Source organism: Hippocampus bargibanti, linkage group LG13 (assembly GCF_051943395.1).
Source record: "Hippocampus bargibanti isolate YZ-2025 linkage group LG13, ASM5194339v1, whole genome shotgun sequence".
NCBI classification, from domain to species: Eukaryota; Metazoa; Chordata; class Actinopteri; order Syngnathiformes; family Syngnathidae; genus Hippocampus; species Hippocampus bargibanti.
The window spans coordinates 20,129,655-20,144,453 of NC_142746.1; the positions used below are offsets into that span (position 1 = coordinate 20,129,655).

At 38.8% G+C, this 14,799-nt stretch overlaps 1 long non-coding RNA gene across 2 annotated transcripts in view; it reads left to right on the forward strand.

Moving 5' to 3' along the window:
- Positions 1-14,799, forward strand: part of LOC148889667 (uncharacterized) — a 26,406-nt gene continuing 11,607 nt past the window's right edge. Inside the window, exons 1-2 of one of the 2 annotated variants that reach the window (XR_016116967.1) lie at positions 1-59; positions 5,369-5,457. This is a non-coding gene — a long non-coding RNA (uncharacterized LOC148889667). The remainder of the gene's footprint in view (positions 60-5,368; positions 5,458-14,799) is intronic. The other variant, XR_016116966.1, reaches the window with a different exon arrangement.

The following is a 14,799-nucleotide window of genomic DNA, read 5'->3' on the forward strand; positions in this document are numbered from 1 at the left end:
CAAAATCCCCCTTCGCAGTTGTCGCCACAGGTACAGGAGGACATGTACTCGAAGCATTAGTAAGTACTCCGTGTTTGATTTAAACATACATTCCATACAAAATATAGCACTGGAGCAACGTAGGACCAAATTGACCTTACGATTCCGCCTAAAAGTGTCGCCATTTGTCAAAATGCCAACCAACACCACCGCCGGCGACGAACGCGATTCAAAGCCGCGTCCACATCTGTCGCCGATAGCCATCGCAACTTCCGGGCGAAAAAAAAAAAAGCGCCACCGTGTCTTATCGAGACGCAATTACGGGAGAGTTCGGAACTTCCACAAACACCCTCGGGCTGCCTCTTCTCTTCCTGATACTCGCCTTGTGGCCTCACGTCAGGAAGGGTGAAGAAGTGGGAGGGGGGTTTTCCTCTTGTTGCTCAATGACCATTGAAGGAAGCTATTTTGCCAAACTCATTGAGTCGCTTCATATCCTGTCAAGATAAGAGGCCACAAAAGAGCCCTCTTAACCCCGATTCCCCCTCCCCACCTTTGCCCAAACTCTTTCCGAACATCTCCACATCCTCCGTTTACCCCCCCCCCCCCCCCCCTTCTCCTCTTGTTAGATGATAAAGACTGTTGTAATGCCAGGAAGGATGCGCATTCCTCACGCTCTCCTCAGTTCTCTGAGGACCAGCGATGAGGGGGACTATGGTGGTGGTGGGGGGGCGAGTTCAGGAAATTTGAGTGGAAAAGAGAGAAGCCAACTTGGAGTTGTAAAGTGAAACGAGAAATTACGCTAGCCGCAAAAAAAAAAGATGTGAAAAACATACAGTAAAGTCTCGTTATATCGATATCGGATATATCGATAGTCCCGGTTATATCGATACTATTTCTATGCACGCACGGAGAAAATTACATGCAAACAGGGTCGGATATATCGATAGTCCCGGTTATATCGATATTTTTTCGGACTCCCTTGAATATCGATATAACGAGACTTTACTGTAATCATAATTGATAATAGTCATCATAGTTAATAATCATAGTTAATAATCATAGATGAGGCACAGACAGGACGGATGTCACTCATGGCGAGATAACACGTCAAGGTGCCACCTGGGTGAGACGTTAGGCGCTTCGGGCGACGCTACCGCGTCATTGCCGCGTTTTTTTAAAGCGACTGAAAAGATGCGTAACAGTCACCGGGACAAAGCGTGCATCTCGTGACAACATGGTGCAAAAAATAAGAAAAATGTGGGAAAGCAGGATAAAAAGTGAACAAGAATATGTAGATACAGTATACAGTGATACCTTGGTTTTCGACCATAATCCGTTTCAGAAACCTGTTCGAAAACCGATATGTTCAAAAACCGAGACAGCACTTTCCATTAAAATCAATGTAAAAAATCTTAATCCGTTCAAAGTCTAGAAAACAACTTTTTAACTATTTCATCGCATAAACCGGATAATAATAGAGCAAGTCATGTGTAAAATTCTATAAAAACAAACTTTTATTTTCACCAATTTTCTTTCTGCCACGGGGCGTGTTGGTACCTATCCCAGCTGTCTTTGGGCAAACACAGGGCACACTAACTTTTCAAACCATCGTCTGCTTGCTTTAAAATCATACTATTCAGGAGATCTTTACCAAATATGTCAGCATTTTTGCAAAAATAAAACAAAAATATTAATGCGTCGGTCACAATGAGGAAGACGTGACATATAAGGAAGTGACGTATAAGGAAGCAGAGGGTAGTCGAGTGATACATTCAGATGCACACAGTTTGGTTGAGAACCAAATTTCGGTTGTATACCGGGGCATAAAAAATATGATATTTTTGGTTGAAAACCGAATGGGATGAGAACCGAGACGTTCGAAAACCGAGGTTTGACTGTATATAAATATTATATTAAATATTGTATATATGAATATTATTAAATATTATAAATAAATAATAAGAATACATTTCATTTCTAAGCACCGTTCAAAACTCTCAAGGTCACTTTACAGTCACAGGATTAAGTTTTTCTGTGGGTGAGCAGTGGCAGCCACACGCGCCAGCGTTCACTAAACCCGGAAGTAACTCAAATAGATAGAAAGCCTGCTAGCTAGCTAATAGATAACTAATAAATAAAGTGACTCGTTCATTTTGACCTTTGTTTTAAATTCAGTTAGCTTTAATTCTTTTTATTTTCAAAATGTGTTGTTTTTTTTTGTTTTTTTATTGACTTATTTATTAATTCATATGTGTATTGATTTATTTGTGTATTTATTTATTTGTGTAATTAATTAATTATTCGTTTTATTTATAAATTATTTATATTTTATTTATTTATTCATTTACTTATTTGTCTGTCTGTTTATTTATCTATTTATTTATCTATTTATTTATTCATTTGTGTATATTTATTTATTTATTTAGTTAGTTAGTTATGTATTTGTTTCTTCAATGTATTTATTTATTTCATTGTGTACTTATTTATTCACTCATTTATTTATTTATTTTTAATTCGTTTGTGTATTTATTTATTCATTATTAATTAATTTATTTATTCGTTTGTGTATTTATTTATTTATCTGTTTTTTTTTTATGTATTTATTTATCCAAAAATGGTTTGGCTTAGTCTTTTTATTAGCTGTAGGGTTAGTTTTAGTTTTTTGAACATTGAGTATTAATTTTCTACAATCATTTTTGTTAAAGTATTAATTAGTAAAGTACAATCTTCAAACATCTATTTAACAATTTGTACAAATTGTCAAAAAGCTGTTCGACCAAAATCGATCAATCCATTTACATTGAGCCACGAAAATTTGCGTTGGATATTAAATGTCAAAAATGAATTCAAAGGACAATTTTGCTACAATTATTGTAATTTTTTATAAAATATAAAACGTAACGTTGGGGGGATAGAGTTGGTCATTCATACAAAACCAAACTAGCGGTGAGGGGAAAATATGGTCCATTTTAGTCTGCTCTGCAACGCCCTTGAAATTGCAATTTTCACAGCCTGTCGCACTGTCAGGCGTTGACATTTTGTACTTTTAACTTTCGCTTTTCTGTTTTCCTCCAAACGACTTATATGAGTGGGAGCCACTTGGAGTGAGTCAGACTGTCGGTAAGGAGGAATAATTGCTTGACGGCCGTAAAATTAGCGGCACCGCAAGAGGTGTCCTGGCTCCTCTTGCCGGCGTAAAATGAATACAGCATATGGTTTTGCAAAACAGCGCCAGGGGCGAAGGCACACCTTCGCGAAAAAGGGACGAGCGTGAGATCTGGAACGTCGAGTGGATCTCGGGATTGTGGTTAACGTAAATATGAATTGTCATCGTACTCAGACTTTTAGCGTAGTACCTGTCATACATGGAACTGTAGTCTCACGTTAATACAAACTAGAAAAAGAAGGTGGTACAGTGATACCTTGGCTTACGAACTTAATTGGTTCCCAGACAGAGTGTGTAAGGCGAAAAGTGTGTATCCCAAAAATGAATTTCCCATAGGAAACCATTAAAATGAGAATAATCCGTTCTCAGGTCCCCATAAAACATACTTTTCTACTTTCTAATTTTCTAAGCCTTGAAACTACACAAAATATACCTTATTTTATGTATAATAAATGCGCTATGGCGTTATAATTAATGAAATAAACTGTACTGTATAATAACATTGTTTTATTTACCTTTGTGATGGTCGTTGATGGCTTCATGGAATGGAGTGGCCGGTTTTATCAGCATTAAACACTTGATGAGGAACCTAGCACCTAGCCTTCTTCTTTCACCATCTTGAGGAATGATCCCTTGTAGGTGCTTTCTCTGCGATAATTTTACCTAGTTCCTCATCAATTGTGTCCTGTTTAGCTGGATTGATAGCTTTTTGCATCAAGTGTACAGATGGCTTGTGCGGGTTATTTGTGGAGCCTGATTGATGGGAATTTTAACCTTGCAGTCTACACTCTGCCTTTGAACTATCAAAGTTGAAACGAGTCCAAATTTCACTATTTTCTATCCAATTTGTCATGCTCTCTCTCTGTCGTCTGCCTGTCTCTTTAATGTTTAAACCACCTCCCCTCACTGCCGCGTTCTTGACCAATCACATGGCTTTAACCGACGACTGGGGGCGGGGAATAGAGGACCAAAACAAGCCGACTGCCATTTTCTTTTAGGAAAACGGGCCTGTTCGTGAACAACACATCACTCATTGTGGCATCTCCGTGTGTATCCTGAAAATAGTTCGTATGCCAAGGTAAAATTTTCATACATTTAACATTCGTAAACCGAAAAGTTCGTAAACCGAGGTATCACTGTATTCATTTGCTAATTTTGCTTCAATGTTGGGGTGGGGAAGTTTACAGTTTGAAAACCACCTCAGCTAGCCAAGAAAATGAGCCGTGCTCTTTGCCATTGCACGACAGGAGCTATGTTTTATTCAAGTTGACCGTAAATTAGGGGGAGGGGAACATTTTTTTTCCCCAAATGTTCCGTTGTGCTCTATTAAAAATTAAAAAAATAAATTTAAGGCGTGGGGTGGAGAGCAGGACTGGGTTATAGGCCTCATGCTATTAGCCGCGCCGCTCGCTCAGCAGGCGTTAATTGCCATACTCGCTACGTTAAGTGCGGGAATGCTTGTTTTGTAAACAGCCTAATTTAGGAGAAGGGATAGCAAACACCTTAATGGAAAAGTATGACACTAGTAAGACATTTCAGAGGACTGGTCGTCTTATTATCCGCTGCGGTCACACATTTTTACCCGTAAGTCTGACAACGTTGGCACACCTTGCTTGATAATGACACGTTATAGTGAGACATTTTGACGTGACGAGTAGGTTACAAGTGGGCGACAAAGTGTTTCACAGATGCCGACCGCACTCGTGAGGTTCAATTGCGTACGAGTGGGCTAACCGTGGCATTTTTAGCAAAGAAAAGTGTCACTGGTAAGCAAGACATAGTCGGTCTGTCTTGCTAGCAAGGACAGAGTATGCTAGTGTATGGACAGAATATCAAATAAATGGTTTTAATATTCGCTGCTAGTAGCGTAGCTTGGGTAAAATACTGTACATGCGACCAGTTAGGAACAATAATCAACAAAACGGAACTAGTGTGTGGTACTAGTATGATTTTAGTTGACAGGTAACATTTTGCTCATAGTCGGATTGGGGATGGATGGATTAGCCTTTATTAGTCTCACAGTGGAGAAATGTATATTTCACAGCAGCAAAGTTATGGAAGGAAGGGGAAAGGAAAGGAAGAAATAGAAAAACAAAATACAGGAGCCCCTTTCGCGGCGCCAAGAGTCAAAAGTACAAAACGAAATATATAATGGGACACAACACAAAAGACACAGACAGTCATTCAATCAAGCACTTTCTGCTCTCTATTTCTTGTATGAAGCAGTTCAAGATGAAAGAGGTGAGGACCAAAGCGTCCTTTTCACCAGTGGATCCAGGACATCATGGTGAAATGTGCACATCTGCTACAAGGTAAATGTTGAAAGCAAACACAAATCTGTAACATCCATTGACAAAAATTGTCTCATCTCCTGCCCCACTTAAATCCGCTTCAATTCCAAGCCACGACTGTTCCACATTCGCGTATGTGTCCGCATAGTAGCTAACTGATGTCAAAATTGTCATGACTGAGACACAGAAACTCTCAATTGTTTTTGTTATGAGCATAGTTGTACATAAAATGCATCAAGATACTACTATTACTACTAATAGTAGTGATAATAATAATAATAATAATAATAATAATAATAAAGTTAACATTTACAACTTCACAAATAAGAATAAGTAGCACAGCTTTGCCTCATTATAGCATCCCACCAATTGTGTTATGATTTTGACGACTGTCCTATGAGTATGCAGTATTTCATCAGTCATGGAATACTGTAGTACAAAAAAAATAAATATATTTACTTCCAAAAATGTCCTAATAGTATGCAGAAAAAAATCATTAAGAAGTAAAGAAAAAATGCCATACTAGTGCGCTGAATTGTACTACTAGGGAGTAATAAGTGTACTAGTACATGAAGTTTAAGATGGATTTGGAGTAAATACTTCAAGGGCTTTGAATACACCTGCATTGGGAAATATCAAAGCCTTAATTGTGGTTCATTCTTCTTCTTCTTCTACTTCTTTTCCTCTTCTCCTTCATCACTCATTCTGCCTTCTAAGCCATCTGGAAAATGTCTCCACATGCTCATGATTCTTTATCTTCAAGATGATGAGAGAAAAAAAAAATCGTAGCTCGCAAGAGTGGGTAAAAATCCTGATTCCCCGCCCCCAGCGCAATTCAAACCACAGCCCAACTCATTAGATTGACAATCCATAGCAGTTTACTAGCGTCTGCGATTGATTTTTATTTTATTTGCAATTTGTCAACATGCGTGCATTTCGGCGAGGCCGCTGACTCGGCAGAAAATTGTGAAGAAAAAAAATTAGGATGCGCATATACGTCGGACTGGCAAAGCGTCCCCAAGTTTTGGCTGCTATCAAAATGACTGAGATGTTTGTGGTTTTGTGATTAGTCTCATGCGAAAACCGCATGTGGCGTAGCAAAAAAATAAATAAATAAAAAAGTCAGACTGGGCAACAACAACGCGGGCATATTAGTCATGCTCTCAAGACAAAAATAAATAAATAAATTGCCATCATTTTTGTGCGGGAGCCATTTTCACAAGCGATTGGGGGTTCTTGGCACATGGAATGAAATCTCTAGCTGAGTCAGATTTGGCTATAATCTCGTCTGGGTGAAATATGACTATAAAAAGTCAGTGTGTCTCAATCTTGCTCAGTTCAATGCAGAGGATAAAGAATATATGACTGTGACTACTGTCCTATTGAATGTTTAAATGTGTTCCTGCACCATTTGTGTCTGTGACGAAATACTAGTTGGCTAAAGTGTAATAATGTAACGGCATTTTCCAACTTGTGTCCGCATTAGCATTAGGCTAGCGGAATGCTAAATTTTCTTTGTTTTCTATTGAAGTGAACCTCAACAGGCATTGGCATTAAACAACCTGTAACATCTTTGTTTAGCTATTTCTTACTTTGGTCACATGATATTCGTGTGACTCTGATGGCCCCCGAAACCAGATGGCTTTGAATCCTCTTTGACCACTGGGACTTTTAATAAGGAGCCGTAAAAAAAAAGTAAAAATAAGTTTAAAAAAAAGCCCATCTGTCCGGCAAACGCTTCCATATGGGCACAAAGAGAGAGCCGCATTCTTGTGGAAATGAAAGCTGTTCCTTTCATCTGAGAGACATAATCAATAAATGATAAGGCCTCGTATCCGCAAGGCCCAAGCGCTAGTTTGAAGATAACTTAAGACAAGATTAGCGATGAGACCGTACGGGACGTCGCGGGGGTTGTGTGGGGGGATTAAAGTGACTCCGCACGGACAGAGGACCCCCAGTCTCACGGCGGATAATCACGGGGGCTCCTATCGGCCCTTGTGATCACTTCCTGCTGGCTTAGCTCGTGCGCATTTAAGCGCCGCTTTTTTTGTTGTTTTGTTTTTTTATCTGGAAGGAATGCTAATCAGGCTTGTACGGGAGCCAGCGCCAAATGACGCCATGTGGTCACTTTCAAACAAACGGGACGATGGATGTTTTCGCGAGGGCTAGATTGCAAAACAGAAAGAAACAAGGGCACCGAGATGGAACGCCATTTTAGAATTTAGTCCATAACCTTTAAAGGACAACCGACGTCTCGATGTGTCCATAATTTGTAAAATGGCTTCAAATGACTTCTACTGAGCGTATTTTACAAAGATTCCACCGCATATAGCTATATTTTACGTTTTAAGACTCGCGCTGAATATTCCGGAAGTCTTGTTTTTGAGTTGGTGACGAGTCCTCATGTAACGTCACTGAAGGAACGTCCCTGACTGAAAAAAGGACACATTGTAGCAGTCCTTCCATTACGTCAGTGCATTTTGCTGTACTTGTTTGGTCTGATAACTTCGTGTTGCACCAAAAAGAGGCAGAAGAGGGCGACAAAGCTCCGTGTAAGGAATTAATCAGGCTGATTAATTCCTTACACGGAGCTTTGTCGCCATTTTCTACCTCTTTTCTGGGACGCTACATTGCAGACACCGACACCTTTTTTTTGTACACATAATAATAAGTAGAGCTTTTTCAAAAACGTTTGAAAATGGAAAAAGATGAGGTATTCAGTGATGTCAGTTGTCCTTTAAAGAACAACCGACACCATTTTTTTTTTGTTTCTTAACTGACATCAGAAAAACATTTTATAGCATGTAAAATACCCAAAACACACAGGCTGATGTTTTTAGTCAAATGCAAAACACCAATAAAAATGACTTAAAATGTCCCAAAACTGCTACAAAATGAGCTCGGAACTGGGCAGATTCAGAAAGTCCCGCCCCCTTGTTCGTGACGTCACCATTGGTCACACACTGCCTTGCTCCAGAATCAAAACAATGGCTTCAATGAGTTAAAATTTGGAGAAGATGGGCAGTAGTCTGCGTGTGACTCCTCCATGGTTCGTTTTAGATTTCAGTTTTTATTATTGTTTTTGGTTGTCTGGTCCCGTTTAATCAACAGCTGAAATTTTTATTGCATTTTTTTTTGGAAACACTAAATCAACAAACCACCTTCTGCTTTCCAAGCGCCTTTATTGGAATGTTTTGTGTTCAACAATTATCATCATTTGATGTTAATCGGTAATAAAGCAAGTCATATATCAGTGTTAGTATTTTGTACTTTGGTTTTTGAAGAGACAAGGCCCAATGTTGGTGATTTATACCTTTTTGTCTCTGCGTCAACTAGGGATAAACTCAATAATCCGACGTTTCCCACCCACAACGGCGTAGGAACACACACAGTGTGCGGAACCTCAGCAGAGGTTTTTTTTTTTTGATTCTGTGGCTATTGGGTGTTTCCAATCATCGGCCTCACCACAACATAGACGGCCAGAGCGTTCGGGTTCGTTCCCTCCGCTCTGGCAGTGGGAAAGCAACCGAGATGGTATCCAGGTTGTAAATTTTACTCATCTGGTTGTTTACTAACAATACAACAAGTTTTCAGCGTGTCTTTTGGGTGGTGCCGCACAATTTTAACCACTGTGAGCGCTGCTTTCTTTGACGTTCAAAAGCAGTTAAAAGACGCCTTGATTTTACGATACCATTGACGCGAATCGCTTTGGAATCAAGTTGGTGGACCAGCTAGTATATCACTAATGTTAATTGAAGATAGACAGACAGACAGACAGAAATACTATTATTTCAATTATTTATTGTTTATAACACGGTAAATGATATTTTTTTTGGGGTTACCTCAAGACCAAATGTGTGTGGGAGCCTGAAAAAAAAAAATACACTCTATATATACAGTAAAGTCTCGTTATATCGATATCGGATATATCGATAGTCCCGGTTATATCGATACTATTTCTATGCACGCACGGAGAAAATTACATGCAAACAGGGTCGGATATATCGATAGTCCCGGTTATATCGATATTTTTTCGGACTCCCTTGAATATCGATATAACGAGACTTTACTGTATATAAACTGGACTGTATAATAAAGTGTATATCTATATAAATAAACTGGACTGTATAATAAAGTATATATAGTGTATATATAAAGTGTGTGTATGTATATGTATATATATATATATATATATATATATATATATATATATATATATATATATATATATATATATATATATATATATACTTTATTATATAGTACAGTTTATATGTATATATATATATGTGTGTATATGTATATATATATATATATGTGTATATGTATATATATATATATATGTGTGTGTATATGTATATATGTGTATATATGTGTATATATATATATATATGTATATATATATATATATATATATATATATATATATATATATATATATGTGTGTGTGTATGAGTATATTTATGTATGTATGTATATATATATATGTGTGTGTGTGTATATATGTATATATATATATATATATATATATATATATATATATATATGTGTGTGTGTGTGTATATGTATGTATATATATATATATATATATATGTGTGTGTGTGTGTGTATATGTGTATATATATATATATGTGTGTGTGTGTGTGTGTGTGTATGTATATATATATATATATATATATATATATATATATATATATATATATATATATATATATATATATATATATATCGATTAAAAAATCGATTAAAGCATTTATAAAATGTCATAAAATGAACCATTTTGCATGTTTTTTTGTGTGTTCCATTTTTTTATAAAATATATTTTCTGAAACAAGCATGTCACAATTTTTAACGACAATTTATAAAAGGTGATCGTGAGTGAACGATACCTTCCTACCCGATTGTCCTATTTTCGCACTCCATGTATTTAAGATACCTTTTTGTCGACATTTCAATACAAACAAATCCATCTCGACATTGACTTCAAAGTCAATGACTCTTCACCGTGGGGTGGGGGATTAAAAGAGAAACACTCCCCAAAAGAAGGACACTTGTTATCCTCCCCGCTTGAAAGAGTCGTGAACTTGACCGCAAATCCCATTTGCATGAAGTGGGCGTTTCCTTTCGTCACCTCATTTAGGGGCTCCTCAGATGTCAGCGTGAAACAAATCAACATTTAGATAGCGTACTAATGTGCCTCTGATGATAAAGCACCTTTGATATGACCCCCTCCCTGTGACTCGCACTGTCCCCCGACCGATTTAAGCCCTGGCCGGCGGGGGCCAGACAATCCCCAAAGCCCCCCAGCGGAGTTCAAAGGTGCCGGACCACCTCCTTGTCATTCTCCTTGCGAAAGAAGATCCCACCTTTGCAAAAGTCCCCGTGCACAAACGAGATTGGAAAGCCATTTTCTTTTGGTGGGGTTAAAGTGTTTTTAAAAGGAGGGACCACAAGAGTGCTGTGGGGGGGCATAAAAGACTTTTGGGGGATGACGGGGGGTGACGGGTGGCAAGAAAGGGGTCTGAGTCTGATGACAGAGACAATGTTTGAGTTGCACCCGAAATTGCAATATCAGTGGCGGACCGTCAAGGCCTGCAAATCCTTCTCTGCTGGCCTAAAACTGCTCACCCACAGAAAAAACTGATCCTGTGACTGTAAAGTGACCTTAAGAGTTTTGAAAGGCACTTATAAATGAAATGTATTATTATTATAAAAGTACAGTAAAGTCTGGTTATATCGATATTCAAGGGAGTCCGAAAAAATATCGATATAACCGGGACTATCGATATATCCGACCCTGTTTGCATGTAATTTTCTTCGTGCGTGCATAGAAATAGTATCGATATAACCGGGACTATCGATATATCCGATATCGATATAACGAGACTTTACTGTATCTGAATCAGTGACTGATGTTAATTATATATTGTCCATGCATTTTTATTAACTAATTCGATACTTTCAGCTTCCTTTCATTCCTTTTCCCCTGTTGCGCTGTTTTTTTCCTGATGTTTCTTTTCATGTTTAAGTATTTAACCAATCACATTTCAGCCATAATTTGTTACCAGAACTCTATCTGGACGCCTTCACAATCAGCTCTGCAGGCCCTGTCGCATCAAATGTTGATCAAACCTAAAAGCGCCTTTCAAAACTCTCAAGGTCACTTTACAGTCACAGGATAAGTTTTTCTGTGGGTGAGCAGCGCCAGGGTTCACTCAACCTGGAAGTAACTCAAATAGATAGAAAGTTACCTAATAGCTGGCTAGATAGATAGCTATATAACTAATAGCTAGCTATTAGCTATCAAGCTATATAATTAATAGTTAGCTAGCTAGACAACTATACAATCAATAGCCAGCTAGCTAGCTAGCTGGCGAGATAGCTAATAGATAGTGAATAAGGAGCAAAAAGATAGCAAATAACCATTAGCTATCTATCTTGCTAGCTAGCTATTAGTTATCCATTAGCCAGCTAGCTAACTTTCTATCTATTTGAGTTAGTCCACGTTGAGTGATCATTGCCGCATGTGGCTGCCACTGCTCACCCAAAGAAAAAAAAAACGTATCCTGTGACTGTAAATTGACCTTGAGAGTTTTGAAATGCGCTTAGAAATGACTTGTTAGATAGATTAGAATGAATGTTAGATATGAATTATCTAGCTATCTATTAGCTCGCTATTAGCTTTATTTATATTTATAAAAGTGTAACGTGCACATGCACGGTATTATTGCATGCATTACTTGATTTATTTGCCACTATGTTTATTTATTTGCTATCTAGCAAGGTAGCTAGCCAGATAGCGAGATTGTCTTGCGGAAAGAACGTCAGACTCATCTCCTCTGCAGGATTCCTTTGCAAAAAATCATCCATGGTTATTATGTCCTGGCGTTGCGAGAACCAAAGGCGGCGTCTCGTATTGAGCGACATGCGGCGGCGGCGGCAACACGCCCGCCCGTCCGTCCGTCCGTCTCCTCAAACGGACCGTCTCTTTGTTATATAACCGCATATAACACGAGTGAATCGTGGTCGCTCACAGTCCGCGTTCCTTTTCTACCATTTTGGTTTGCTCTTTTTCAGAACTTTGTAAATAATGAGTAAATTATATGTGTCAAAGCGGCTTTGCGCTATGTGGTTGCGGCCGACGCAGACTTTACACAGCAGCCAGGAGCTGAGCCAGCTCTGGCCGCTGTCCGAGTCCCCGCGGGTTGCCAGCAGCCGGCTCCCCGACCCGCCAAATTAAAGCGTAGGCATTTTTTTTTTCAGCACCCCCCCCATCACCCTTCCATAGCTAGAACTTTGCTCCACCCGGTGAATCTGTGCACTCTCTGCCCGTCTGGCGTTGGGGTATTGGGATGAGTTGGGATAAACAATGAGCGCATTGTTTATTTGTTCGGGTTTTGGTTTTTCTTTCGAGGGGTGCCAATAAAGCGCTGGTCAGACCTCTACTGCAGTGCCAGGGTTTTTGTCATTTTCACATTTTCGAATACCACAGAATATTGAGTTTTAGGACTACATAAACATCCAATACAGCGTTAGAAAGCTTAGACTTTCTTCTTCCATCACGGGAAAAAGAGTTAATTTCTAAGTTATATGGGTCTGAAGTTATCTAAGCTTGAAATGAGGGCGGATGTCCAAAATATTAGTAATATAATAATACAGTGAGACCTAAACTTACAAACACCTCAATTTACAAACTTTTCGTCTTACAAACGTCAAATTTATGAAAATTAAACCTTATAATAAGCACTATTTTCATAATACACTCCCACCACGGCTGGCGGAGTGATCTTCGGCGGAAGCACACGACCGAACAGCACCAGAGGTTAAGTTACCAACAGTCCTTATGGAAGGTGACTCTCCTTCCATAAGCCATCAATGACCATCAAAAAGGTAAATAAAACTTTATTTTACAGCACAGTTTATTTCTTCAATTACAGTCCTCATGTAATGCACCTCTCTTTCCAAACAGCAATTCCCTTTGAGCTTCGCCCTCCAACGCCATTCCATCAAGCCATAAACGACCATCACAAATGTAAATAAATTGACTTTATGATACAATGCAGTGTATTTATTTCATTACAATACAATAGCACATTTATTATACATAGAATAAGGTATGTTGTGTGTAGTTTTAAGGCTTATTTAGTTGAAAAGTATGTTTTATGGAAACCCGGGAGCGGATTATTCCCATTTTAATGGTTTCCTATGGGAAATTCTTTGTTGAGATACACACTTTTCGCCTTACACACTCAGTCTGGAAACCAATTAAGTTCGTAAGTTGAGGTCTCACTGTATATTATATTTTAAGTGCCTTTCAAAGCTCTCAAGGACACTTCCAATCACAGACAAGCATAGGTACTATAATAAATAAAATACATTCACAAATAGAAATTTGAAGAACGTCAGATAGGTAAGGGGGGTAAGGTCATGGATAGCTTTAAAAAATATCAAGAAGAATTTTTGATTCTATATTTGACCGGGAGCCAGTGGAGCTCTTGGAGGACGGGGGTGATGTGGATGAAAGGATGAGGTTCTAGTGATGATCCGGGCTAAAGAATTCTGGACGAGTTGAAGTTCGTCTCTCTTTCGGGCCTCCCCCGTGGCGCGTGAAGGGTGAAGTCAGAGGGAGCTTCTTTATGTGGGTTGGTGGGGACTCCGGTGGTTTATGACATCATCACAGAGGGCGTTGGAGACCACACGGTTGCAGATGGCAGGGATTGCCGCCATGGATCGAAGTATCCACTAAGTAGTAACAAAGTCATAATATGATTTGTTTGACTTTTGCATTCAACAACAAAACAATCAACATATAATCATTCTTGTGACATCTGGTTGTTGAGGTGAGTTGAGGAGCGTCATGGGGATAAATCATGGAAGTGCCATTAATCCATTTCAATCCCCAAACCCAAAAAAATAGGCCGTGATACTGTTGTTGTATCTCAGACCACCTTTCTCCATTCAAAAGAATGGAAGTGCCATTAATCCGTTCCAGCCTCCACCCCCAAAAAAATAAGCCATGAGACTGTTTATTGTATCTCAAATCACATTTCTCCATTGAACTGAATGGAAATGCCATTAATCCGTTCCAGTCCCTCAACCCCCCAAAATAGGCAGTGATACTAGTTTCTGTATCTCAAATCACCTTTCACCATTCAAATGAATGGAAGTGCCATTAATCCGTTCCAGTCCCCCAATACCCCAAAAATAGGCAGTGATACTGCTTTCTGTACCTCAAATCACCTTTCTCCATTCAAATGAATGGAAGTGCCATTAATCCGTTCCAGCCTCCACCCCGAAAAATAGGTCATGATACTGTTGATTGTATTGCAAATCACCTTTCTCCATTGAAATAAATGGAAGTGC